The sequence below is a fragment of the Taudactylus pleione genome, unplaced genomic scaffold, assembly GCF_031769625.1.
Source record: "Taudactylus pleione unplaced genomic scaffold, aTauple2 ptg000391l, whole genome shotgun sequence".
NCBI classification, from domain to species: Eukaryota; Metazoa; Chordata; class Amphibia; order Anura; family Myobatrachidae; genus Taudactylus; species Taudactylus pleione.
The window spans coordinates 6,491,672-6,502,450 of record NW_028284792.1 but is presented as its reverse complement, the minus strand read 5'-3'; positions in this window follow the sequence as shown (position 1 = coordinate 6,502,450).

Genomic DNA, 10,779 nt, shown 5'->3' with positions numbered 1-10,779 from the left:
ACTTATAATGGACAATATAAACAAATATAAAAACAGCATTGCCACCTATTGGAAAAGGACTCTATCCTAAAATCTGTAATCCCAAGAAAACCAACATGTATTTACAAAGGAGCCCCAAATATAAAAAACAAACTGGTTAAAAGTATGATACCCCCAAAAAGAGAAGGGAGAATCAAAATAATGGGGTTCTATAGGTGTAGGGTCTGTTTAATGTGCAGAAACCAGCATGGCCAAGTTAGCAAAATGGAAGACTATAACACCACTACAATGGATCAAGAATACACTATTACAGACTTTATAACCTGTAACAGTGGAAAGTGTGTTTACTTGATAGAATGTAAGTGGGGTTACAATATATTGGTTGAACTTCGAGATCCCTCAAAGACAGGTGGTCTGATCATCTGAGGAACATTAAAAAGGTATTTGAAAATCACACTCTGATTCAGCACTTTAAAGAACACCACCAGAGCTGAGTAAAATATATTAATAAAGTAATGGGCATTGAAATGGTGGCAAAACACTGGAGGAAGAAGAGTATAGATATCGGTCTGGCACAAGCAAAAATGAAAACTATATTCAAAATGAAGACTTTGATGCCAAAGGGTTTAAATGTAGATTTTGAAATTAAATGTTTTTTATAGATCTTCCTCTTGATTTTATACATTTAAATTATTAGACTGTTTTTATACTGAATTTCTCCCCACTGTATGTATTATTGAGTATGCCTTTGCATGAATATTTGAGGGCATTTTATGAGCCTCTATTGGTTATCTTCTGATTTTATAAATTTTTATATATTTTTTATTAATTTGAATCAAATTAATTTTTATGGTGTATATTTTAACTATAAGGCCAATATTTTATATTGTATTTTTTTTTATATGTAAATTACTAATCTATAAATATGAGAATGGAAGAAAGTATTCCTGTTTTAAAGTTTTATACACCATTGCACTTTCCCTGACATTATGCTGCCATGGAAACTAAGGATGCACTTCAGCATATTGCATTGCGGTCCATAGTATGGAACTCAAACAAGGAAGTAAGAGGACGTATTTCCGGTATATGAGATTAGATTCTGCATAACTAAATACCCTTGTGTTCCACAGGTTGGGAGGCATCAGACGCTTCCTCTGGATAAAGAGAAACCTCACAAACAATGTAAGAGATTCGCTGTACTATAGGAACTAGGGCATTGGCTATGAGTATGCATTTAAAACGTGAGAAAGAGCGATGGAACAGCTGAATAAAAGGTAAAGGATTTATCAGTAAGATTAAAAAGAAATAAGGGATCTGTTGATTGGTGATAGATTTTAAGAACATGAATATGTCTTCAGGAGGGGAGGCTAACCCTGCGATGGAGGTGACTTACAGTATTTAAAGAGGGATCATCAACAGTGTTAAAATCCCCTGCAACTATTATAGGAAAGTTAGATCGTTGATGTAAAACCTGATGGAGCTGGGTAAAAAAAAGGTTGTGAATGCACATTCGGGGCATAAATATTATTCAGGCTGTATTTAGTATTATAGATTTTCTACAGTGTAGACCCAGATTTCTCAACCCAATGTGTTTCCTGAAGGAAAAGCATGTCAGAGCATAGTCGTGAGTAATGAAATGCATCCATTTGACAGGAGGGTTTAATCCGCCAACATTCCAGGATATTAATTTCAATGATGTGGGCAGGGGAGGATGTATAGGCATAGTGACATTAGACAGCATGAAAAACTTACCTCTTGTGGAAAACATAAGATTTGGCAGATACACTGCCAAAAGTGGTAGAGAAGAGGAGGAGCAGACCAAAGTTTGTAAGAAATGTCCCCCTGGGCACTGGAAGGTTACAAAAAACATTAGTATAAGGCACAAAAGATAATAAACGAATGATACATGAATATACGGTATGCATACGAAGATAGAAATACACAGGTGTTGCAATGGAAAAAAAAAGAATAAACACATTTTTCTAGAGTTTTCCTCCAAAGTTAAAGAAATAGAAATGGGCATCATTTTATAAAAACAATGGTACGTGTTGAAAACTGAACAGGACCTCTAAGGTCAAATAACAATTAGATAGGGGAGAAGCCTCATGGGATTTGAAAAGAGAAAATGTAAAAGCTCAAGGGGTAACCAAGACCTAGCTTTCTAAAAACAGACAGGGGCACCGAGAGTGGGGGGGCGGGTACAAATTACCCGGGCCCGGGATTGCTGCAGGGGCCTGGTGGGGGCCCGGGTCTGGCACCGCTCAACCTCCCTCTTACCTCTTAAGTTACAGCTGCCCAGCACACGCTGCTGTGTGCTGGGCTGCACTGGGAGACTGCTCATGGCTGCTAAAGCAGCAGCTACAGCAGTCACCTATGCCAATGGGGGGAGCGATGATGCTGATCGCACCCCCATTGGCTGTGCGCTGAGCTGAGGGGCACACAGCACCTCCCTCCCCAACGGTGCTGACATTTAAAAAAAAAAAAAATTCTCTAAGGGGGCATTGCCATGCCTCCCATGATTAAGTCATGCCCCCTGTCATCTGGGCCCGGTGTGGCTTTCGTCAGCCCTGAAAACAGAACATTTAAAAAGTTGAATCTAAGTGTTTAAGAAAGTTTTCAGTGATGTGGGGACCTATGGGGTGATCAGTTTTGTAAAAATAAAAGGGCCCTAGCCTCCACAGGGTCTGTATAAAATGTGGTATTACCATTTTCCACTACTCTTAACTTTGCAGGATATAACAACACAAATCATATGTTGTGAGTGTATAAGTATCGACACAACGCTGCTAATCCCTTGCAACTTTGAGAAGAATTTTGATATCCTTCACCGGCTTTTGTAGGGCCTTACGATAAACAGTGAGAATAGCTTCCTTGGCCTGATAGTCTACAAATGTAGCAATAATGGGGTGAGGTCTAGTTTGATCCCACTCCCTCTCAGGCCCCAAACAATGGGCTTGTTCAAGCTGAGGAACTCAGAAGCTCTAAGAGGGGAGTGCTTTTAATGCTCTAGGGGATGCCTATGAATCAGAAGTTATTGCCGTAGTGACAGTTTTCCAAATTGTCCACCTTATCCCTCAACATTTGAATAATTTGAGAGTGGGACTGTAAAGACAGGTATCAAGCCTACAGTATCTATATTATCTCTAGTTCTATTCTTGAGTGCTGTTAAGTAAGAGGTATTAGAGTCAATTCGAGCCAGAGTTGCATCTAGATGGGCCTCCATATTATCAAACTTTCATCAATAAGAGGCATGATGGTGTCAGAGATTTTTTTAGCATTTAAGGCCTGTCAGAAGGTGGTCACAGGGGCCTTTGCATCAGATGCAACTGGAGCCTCTGTGCCAGACAGGGGGTGGGGGCGTGGATTTGCTAGAACCTGGTCTTGATCTATCCATTTTACAGGAGGCACTAGATTGCCGAGGTGGTAACTGTATATCAGAATTATCCAGGAATTTATCTGTGCCCAAGGGGCAGGAGAGAAGGTAAGACAAAATGAAAGACATGACAGGGAGGCAGGTGTCTAGAATGACTGATCACTTAATGTTGAGGAGCAGCAACTAGTAAGAAATATGGCAAATCATAGGGCCTCATTTATCAATGAGTTTTATCATTAACAACGAATGATAAATTTGTTGCGTATGATAATGGTGTTCCAGCCAATCAGCTCTCAACTGTCATCTGTTTGAAAAATGTTTGGAGCACCATTTATCATATTCAATGAGTTTTATCACTCATTGTGAATGATAATACTCATTGAAAAAATGAGGCCCATAGTATGACTCCATGGATACGTTTCCCCAATAAAATAAGAAATTCCAAAACACAAAATGACAAATTTAAACAAAGCATTAATACAGTGGTCAGGCAGGGGTGGTAATGTACCTCAGTACCTCCAAGTAGCAATAATAGCACAAATATCACATTCAAAAGTAGTAAGGTGGTACAGGTTGAGAGTCAGCAAAAATTGTAGACAGTATGACCACAATTATGCAGATTTTGACATGTAGTACCTCAAAAAAGCCAGTAGTTGGTGATATAACAAAAACAGGCTGCTACAACACCCACCCTAAAAAATGCACACTAAATCCCACCCCTCCAAACAGCCAACCAATATCCCAGCTATAGTGCACTTGAGATCCCTTCATGGGTACACAGAGAGAATCGTTAATGCCCTGGAGAAAGGGGAGATCAAAGTAAACCAGCATGGAGAGAAACAGTCAGGATATAAGGGTACAGGGGCAGTGGACATCAGGGTTCAAATGTTCCAAGAGCCACTGGCCAGAAAGGCAGAATGGGGAGAGCTCAGCACACCAAACAACAAATTGTAGACAGGAGGCATGACATTGCACCCTAAAGGTTGCAGAGCAGTACAGACTGCATCCAGGACCTACAAAAAGAGAAAGTAAGAGAATAAAAGAAAAGAATGGGGAAAGGGAAGACGAGTAGAGGAGGTTCAGTAATAGGGCTAAGACTTAGGTGGTGGTAGAAACAACAGGGTAGGAAAGGGGATATGAGGGAAGTGAGGAGAAAGAACAAATGGGGGAGACACTGCAGACACCATCAGGAGACAGGAGTTCCTATCCAGGAGCCTGGTACAGGAGGTCAGACAGGATGGTCACCAGTAGTAAATAAGAGGCCAGCAGAATGGACTTCAGGTGTGTAAGAAAGACCAGTGAGAGGGAGGCTGCCGTAGATGATGCCAGAGCAAACAACACCTCACTACAGCTGCAGCACCACGCTTCAGAGATCAGAGCAATGACAGATGGGTGACGAAGATAGAGGAGGGGACAACACCCTGAACCAGCCAGCAGCATGACCCAAAGGTTCAGTGTAGGGTAGGCCAGGCAGAGTGGACCCATGGTAGAAGACAGCGTGCTGTGCGGCTGAAGGGAGAGCACCCAGCAGCATTCTGGCAACTGCACTAACAATCCGCCAGCATGCCAAGTGTAGAGGTAGAATGCCCAAGTCAGCGAAGCCACACCCCAGTACTAAGATGGTGCAGAGACCCCCAGCAGTAGGCCCAACTTCAGGGCCAGACTCCAGAGATCGGTACACAGATCTGCAGTTCAGATTTCGGCAGCCATGCGTTGAGGGAGATCCCACTAGGTGCAGACCACTTTTAGGCAGGAATTGTCCACTAAGGAACTGTGGATGGGTGCCAGTTGTAGAGGAGATAGCGGAGCAGCTCTTCAAAAAAGCGGCCACACTCGGTGCCCCCCCCACCAGAAGTCTTTAATAAGATCGAATTTTTATACTATAGAAAATACAATAAAAAACATAATAGCTATATATGCTTATTTTTAGATGCGGAGTGTGATTTAATAAATAATAAGAGCTGATAATTGTAGATAAATTAATTGAAAAAACTAAATGTAAAAATATTTATAAAAAACTTTATAATATAAAAAATTAAAGAAATGATTAAATATGCATTGTATAAAGTATAAAGTTAGCATGATATCAAATACTAATTTCTTAGAGTTTTTAGTAGTTTCTAGTGGTTTTTGATAATTCTTAATTGTCGCTAATAGTTTTAGATTCCTTTTGATTATTTTAAATGTTTTACTTGTTTTAAATGAGTAGGTGCCATAGCATACACAAAAGTACTAATTCAACAATATATATAGATGAGTATATGTACTGTATATATATATCTATTTAGTTATCACCATACCTATGGAGAACCAATTACTCCACAGTATGTATAGTACTCAAGCTATGTGGTAGTTAATAAATATTCAGAACATTGATAGAGATTCAAAATGTGGAAATTCACATATAGATCTACCATAATTGAAAGTAGTATCTAAAGCTCTTTAGCACTCGAATGTAAAAAAAAATAACAACATGGATCTAGAAATAAATGTACTGTATAAACACCTTCAGAATATAATTGAACTTTGTATATAAATAAAATCTGTATACACTAAAATGAAATAAACATGAGATCTGTATATACCAGTGGTTCTCAAGCTCGGTCCTCAGGACCCCACACAGTTCACGTTTTCCAGGTCACCCAGTGGGTACCCGGGTGTAGTCATTACTCACTGACACATTTTAAAAGATCCATAGGTGGAGTTAATTATTTCACTTGTGATTCTGTGAAGAGACCTGGAAAACATGCAATGTTTGGGGTCCTGAGGACAGAGTTTGAAACCTGTGGTATATACTGAAGCGAGGTCCTGCATGGCAAAATAAATACTATCATAAATAAACTAAATAAGAGAATGGAGAGGAGATTGTGAAAGGTCTTGCAATGATGTTAGAGGAACTCTAGATCCACTGTTTCATTGAACTCTTCTGGATGGAGGGTGCTCATAAAGTGGATCCAGTGTGCATCTCTCATGCAAATCCTCTTAAACCTATCTCAATCTATAGTGGCATGGGTTATATGTTCTAATCCTCTTATTTTGGGCCAAATGTAATAGAATGAAAGTTTAGAAAATGTGAGAGTTTAGCAGTAAACTCACATTGATTGAGTTTTATCTTCAAAATGGGAAAACATCTGGATGAGAGTTTAAATCGTGACAGACTTTGAGTCTGAAAAACATGCAAGTTTGCATGTTCTCAGACTCTATTACATTTGCCGAGTTTAAAAAGTGTGAGAGTTTACTGTTAAACTCTAACATTTTCTAAACTCTCACCCTATTACATTTGGCCCCTTAAGTCCAGAGGGATCTGCATTACAGTTGCATCACAAGTGGGATGCAGGGAGTGACCCATCGGGGGGGGGGGGGTGACACCAAAGTGCCTCCCCAGTAACAGGAGCTGGGTGCTGCACTGTAGCATTACGTGCAGCCCATGGCTCCTGACACAGTGAGGGAGTCGGCACAGCACACAGAGTGATCACCGGGGGCAGTCTGCACCTCCGGGACCCCCAGAGTGACTAAAATGGGGGTTCAGGCCACTAGGCCACACCCCCCCATGGTCATGCCCCTGTCTGTGAGGCCACTCCTCTTTTTGCAGATGCATGGCTAAGCGGAGCACACTACAAACCTCCCCTCGCCAGATGTCACTGCGGGGAGGGATGGCACTGCTGCATTATGTGTGTTCATAAAGTGTCCGGGGGCACTATGAGTAATAGTCTTATATTTAGGATGTTACAATGCTCAAGGAAGCATTGTTTGAGTGTTCGAGGGGAGTCTGGCCCACGTATTTTAGTGTAATCTACACTCACATTTTAAAAGATAAACTACATGTTCTCTCACAGTTCACAAATGTGGTAAATTGATTAATTTATTTTGTCACTGTAGTAATACAGACTTTGGCTTTAGTCTGCATATACTAAAAAATGATACATCTTGTATGGTTACAATAAAAATTTCCACATTGTTTAGGCTGCGACCACAAAGTGGTTTGTCAGGGATTAATTTCAAAAAGACTACTGTAGGTGCTATATGGTTTCACAGATTTTGTAGCTTTTTCAAAAATGATGAAGGGTTTATTATTAAGACTTTCTTTTTGCAAAGGGTCCAATAGAAGTAGGAGATAATTATTCTCGACGATTTGGGAAACTTGTTTAGCAGAATTATTATAGAACCATACAAATATAATTCTGCGCTGGTATGATTGGTGTAATTCATAGAAATTATTTATTCAATAATACATTTCCCATAAAATCATGTAAATATCAACTTGTAAAAGAATAGCAGCATTGAGTTATGTTCGCACATTAGTACAATAGTATCACACAAACCTTGCAACTTTCATTTGAAAAAAGAAAATTGTCCGTGATTTAGCAGAATAGCTTCAATATATTTTTAAATGTCCAAAATCCAACTTTTTATACCAATTGCTACAGAATGGTACACTGTAAGGGTCAGTGTTTGTGAAGTGGGCAATTACCTCTTAATTATTCTGCAGCAGGTGTGGTGGTAATTTAGCTTAGACGTGGAGCAAATGCTGAGAATAATTATTTTAGCAGAATTATTATACCTAGAATCAAAAGATACCAAATAATCTTTGTCTGTCTTCTTTTTCTTATTAATGAAAGACATGTTCTGAGATGTACTCTCTGTTGGGTCTAAAGAATTATCTGACAAAGCTATAAAAGAGCTTCTATCCAAATCCTGAATTTTGGACATAGCTTGTGTAATTACCTTTTGTGGGTATCTCCTATCCTCAAATCCCTGGTAGATCTATTTTGCTTGTTCCCGTAATGGGTAGGAGGAATTGCATTTTAATCGCTGAAGTTGACCTTTGAGTATATAAAACCTCCTATGATAATAGCTAGAGTAATGAATAAAGGTATTTGAGACTATGGGTCAAATGTAATAGGGTGAGAGTTTAAATAATGTGAGAGTTTAGCAGTAAACTCTCACATTGGTCGAATTTTATCTTCAAAATGGGAAAACATATGGATGAGAGTTTAAATCGTGAGAGTTTTTATAGTCCAAAAACATGCAAGTTTGCCTGTTCTCAGACTCTATTACATTTGCCAAGTTTAAAAAGTGTTACAGTTTACTGCTAAACTCTCACATTTTCGAAACTCTCACCTTATTACATTTTACCCCTTTTCTTTCTTCTAGGTATATCCAGGAAGTTTATGAGTGAATCTGCTCATGAATGTGAGGTTAAAAATTTTTTAGGTGCTAATGACAAATAAATATATATAAATGTTTGATTCCTAAAGAAGAAAACACTTCCCTTAGAAATTTGATATTGATATTGTAGTCTGCATCTGGGTAGGCGCCTTAGACATCAATGAGCATATATACTGTATAGACAGTATATTTACATATATTTATGCGAAGAAAAAACTTACAATAGTGTATAACCTTACAATCATAGACCAGTATGGGAGGGTCAATTAAACTATTTGGGTAATGGAGCCTCTTAGGTATTCTCTGTACTTCCAATGAGAGATTAACAGACATACTGTATCAAGGAGTATCTACTGGTAGGGAATCTTTTCTCCTATAGAAATATAAGGGTCCATCTCAGAGGTTCATATAATGAAATAACACAGCAAACATAGGGAGATAAAGTACAAACCAATCAGCTTTTAACTGTCACTTTAGAGACTGTGTTTGAAAAATTACAGGAGCTGATTGGTTGGTAATTATCTAACTCCCTTTTATCCATTTCCAAGCTTTGATACATCTCCCCCACAGTGTATTATATTTTAAAAACAGCAACTGTTTAATCCAAAAGCATGGGTAAAAATGAACCAATTTATAAAAAGACTCAAATAAGTATGAAGGTGGTTTCGTACTGGATAGCTGATAAAACAAGCAATATGTTTTAAATTAGATGTGTCTCTGGATCATCTGTAGCTTCACCAAAAGTGTACAATGGGATACGGAATATCCTGCATGAACCCTCCACAATAACAGCCAATGAGTTTCCAGTAATTGGGCTTGTTTTCAAGGCAAATAATGGTGTCTGGTACAATACAAGTCAGACATATCAAAGATAGTCTTCAAACCAAAAGGAATATTCTTACATTCATCTCGATCTACAATGTCTCATGCAAAACCTAACTATGGGAGGCCTGGGCAGACATTATACTAATTGCTAGCTTTAGTTTTTCAACTATCCCAAATTGATCAACTGACCAACAGTGTATATATATATATATAGGAAAGGAAAAAACTGGCACACGGAGATGACAATATCCCAAACAAGATGTAATAAGTCAAACGTTTTCGAGGTCACAGACCCGTCCTCAGGACAATTACATACATGTAATGTAATTGTCCTGAGGACGGGGCTGTGACCCCAAAAATGTTTGACTTATTACATCTTGTTTGGGATATTGTCGTCTCCGTGTGCCAGTTTTTTCCTTTCCTACTGGTTCATTTATCTGTGCACCGGTGCAAATTGCTTGTATTGACTGAGTGCTGGCGAATTGGAAGAGGATATATATATATATATATATATATATATATATATATACTATATGGACAAAAGTATTCAGAAGCCTGACCATTACACCAACACGGACTGTAATGACATTGTATGACATTGTATTCAAATACATATACTTCAATATGGAGTTGGTCTGCATTTTGCAGTTGTAACAGCTTCCACAAGATCTTGGAGTGTTTCTGTGGGAATTTAAGGCCATTCATTCTGTAGAGCATTTATAAGGTCAGGCACTGATGTTAGACAAGAAGTCCTGGCTCGTAATCTCCATTCCAGTTCATCCCAAAGGTGCCTGATAGGGTTGAGGTCAGGGCTCTTTGCGGATCAGTCAAATTCTTCCATACCAAACTCATCAAACCATGTCTTTACAGTCCTTACTTTGTGCACTGGGGCACAGTCATGTTAGAATAGAAAAGGGCTTTCCCAAAGCTGTTGCCACAAAATTGGAAGCATAGCATTGTCCAAAATGTCTTTGTATGCTGAAGCATTAAGATTGACCTTCACTGGGCCTAGTCCAAACCCCTGAAAAACAGGCCCATACCATTATCCCTCCTCCACCAAACTTCACAGTTGGCACAATGCAGTCAGGCAGGTAACATATTCCCGGCATCCGGCAAACTCAGCCTCGCCCATCTGACTGCCAAACAGAGAAGCACGATTCATCACTCCACAGAACATGTTTTCACTGCTTCATGGTCCAGTGTCGGTGTGCTTTACACCACTCAATCCGATGCTTGGTATTGGACTTGGTGATGTGAGGCTTGCATGCAGCTGCTCAGCCATGGAAACCCATTCATTTAGCTCCCGCCAAACAGTTTTTTGTGCTTACATTAATGCCAGTGGAAGTTTGGAGCTCTTCAGCTATGGAATCAGCAGACCACTGGCGACTTTTACGCACCATGCGCCTTAGCAGTCATTGACTCTGCTTTGTGAT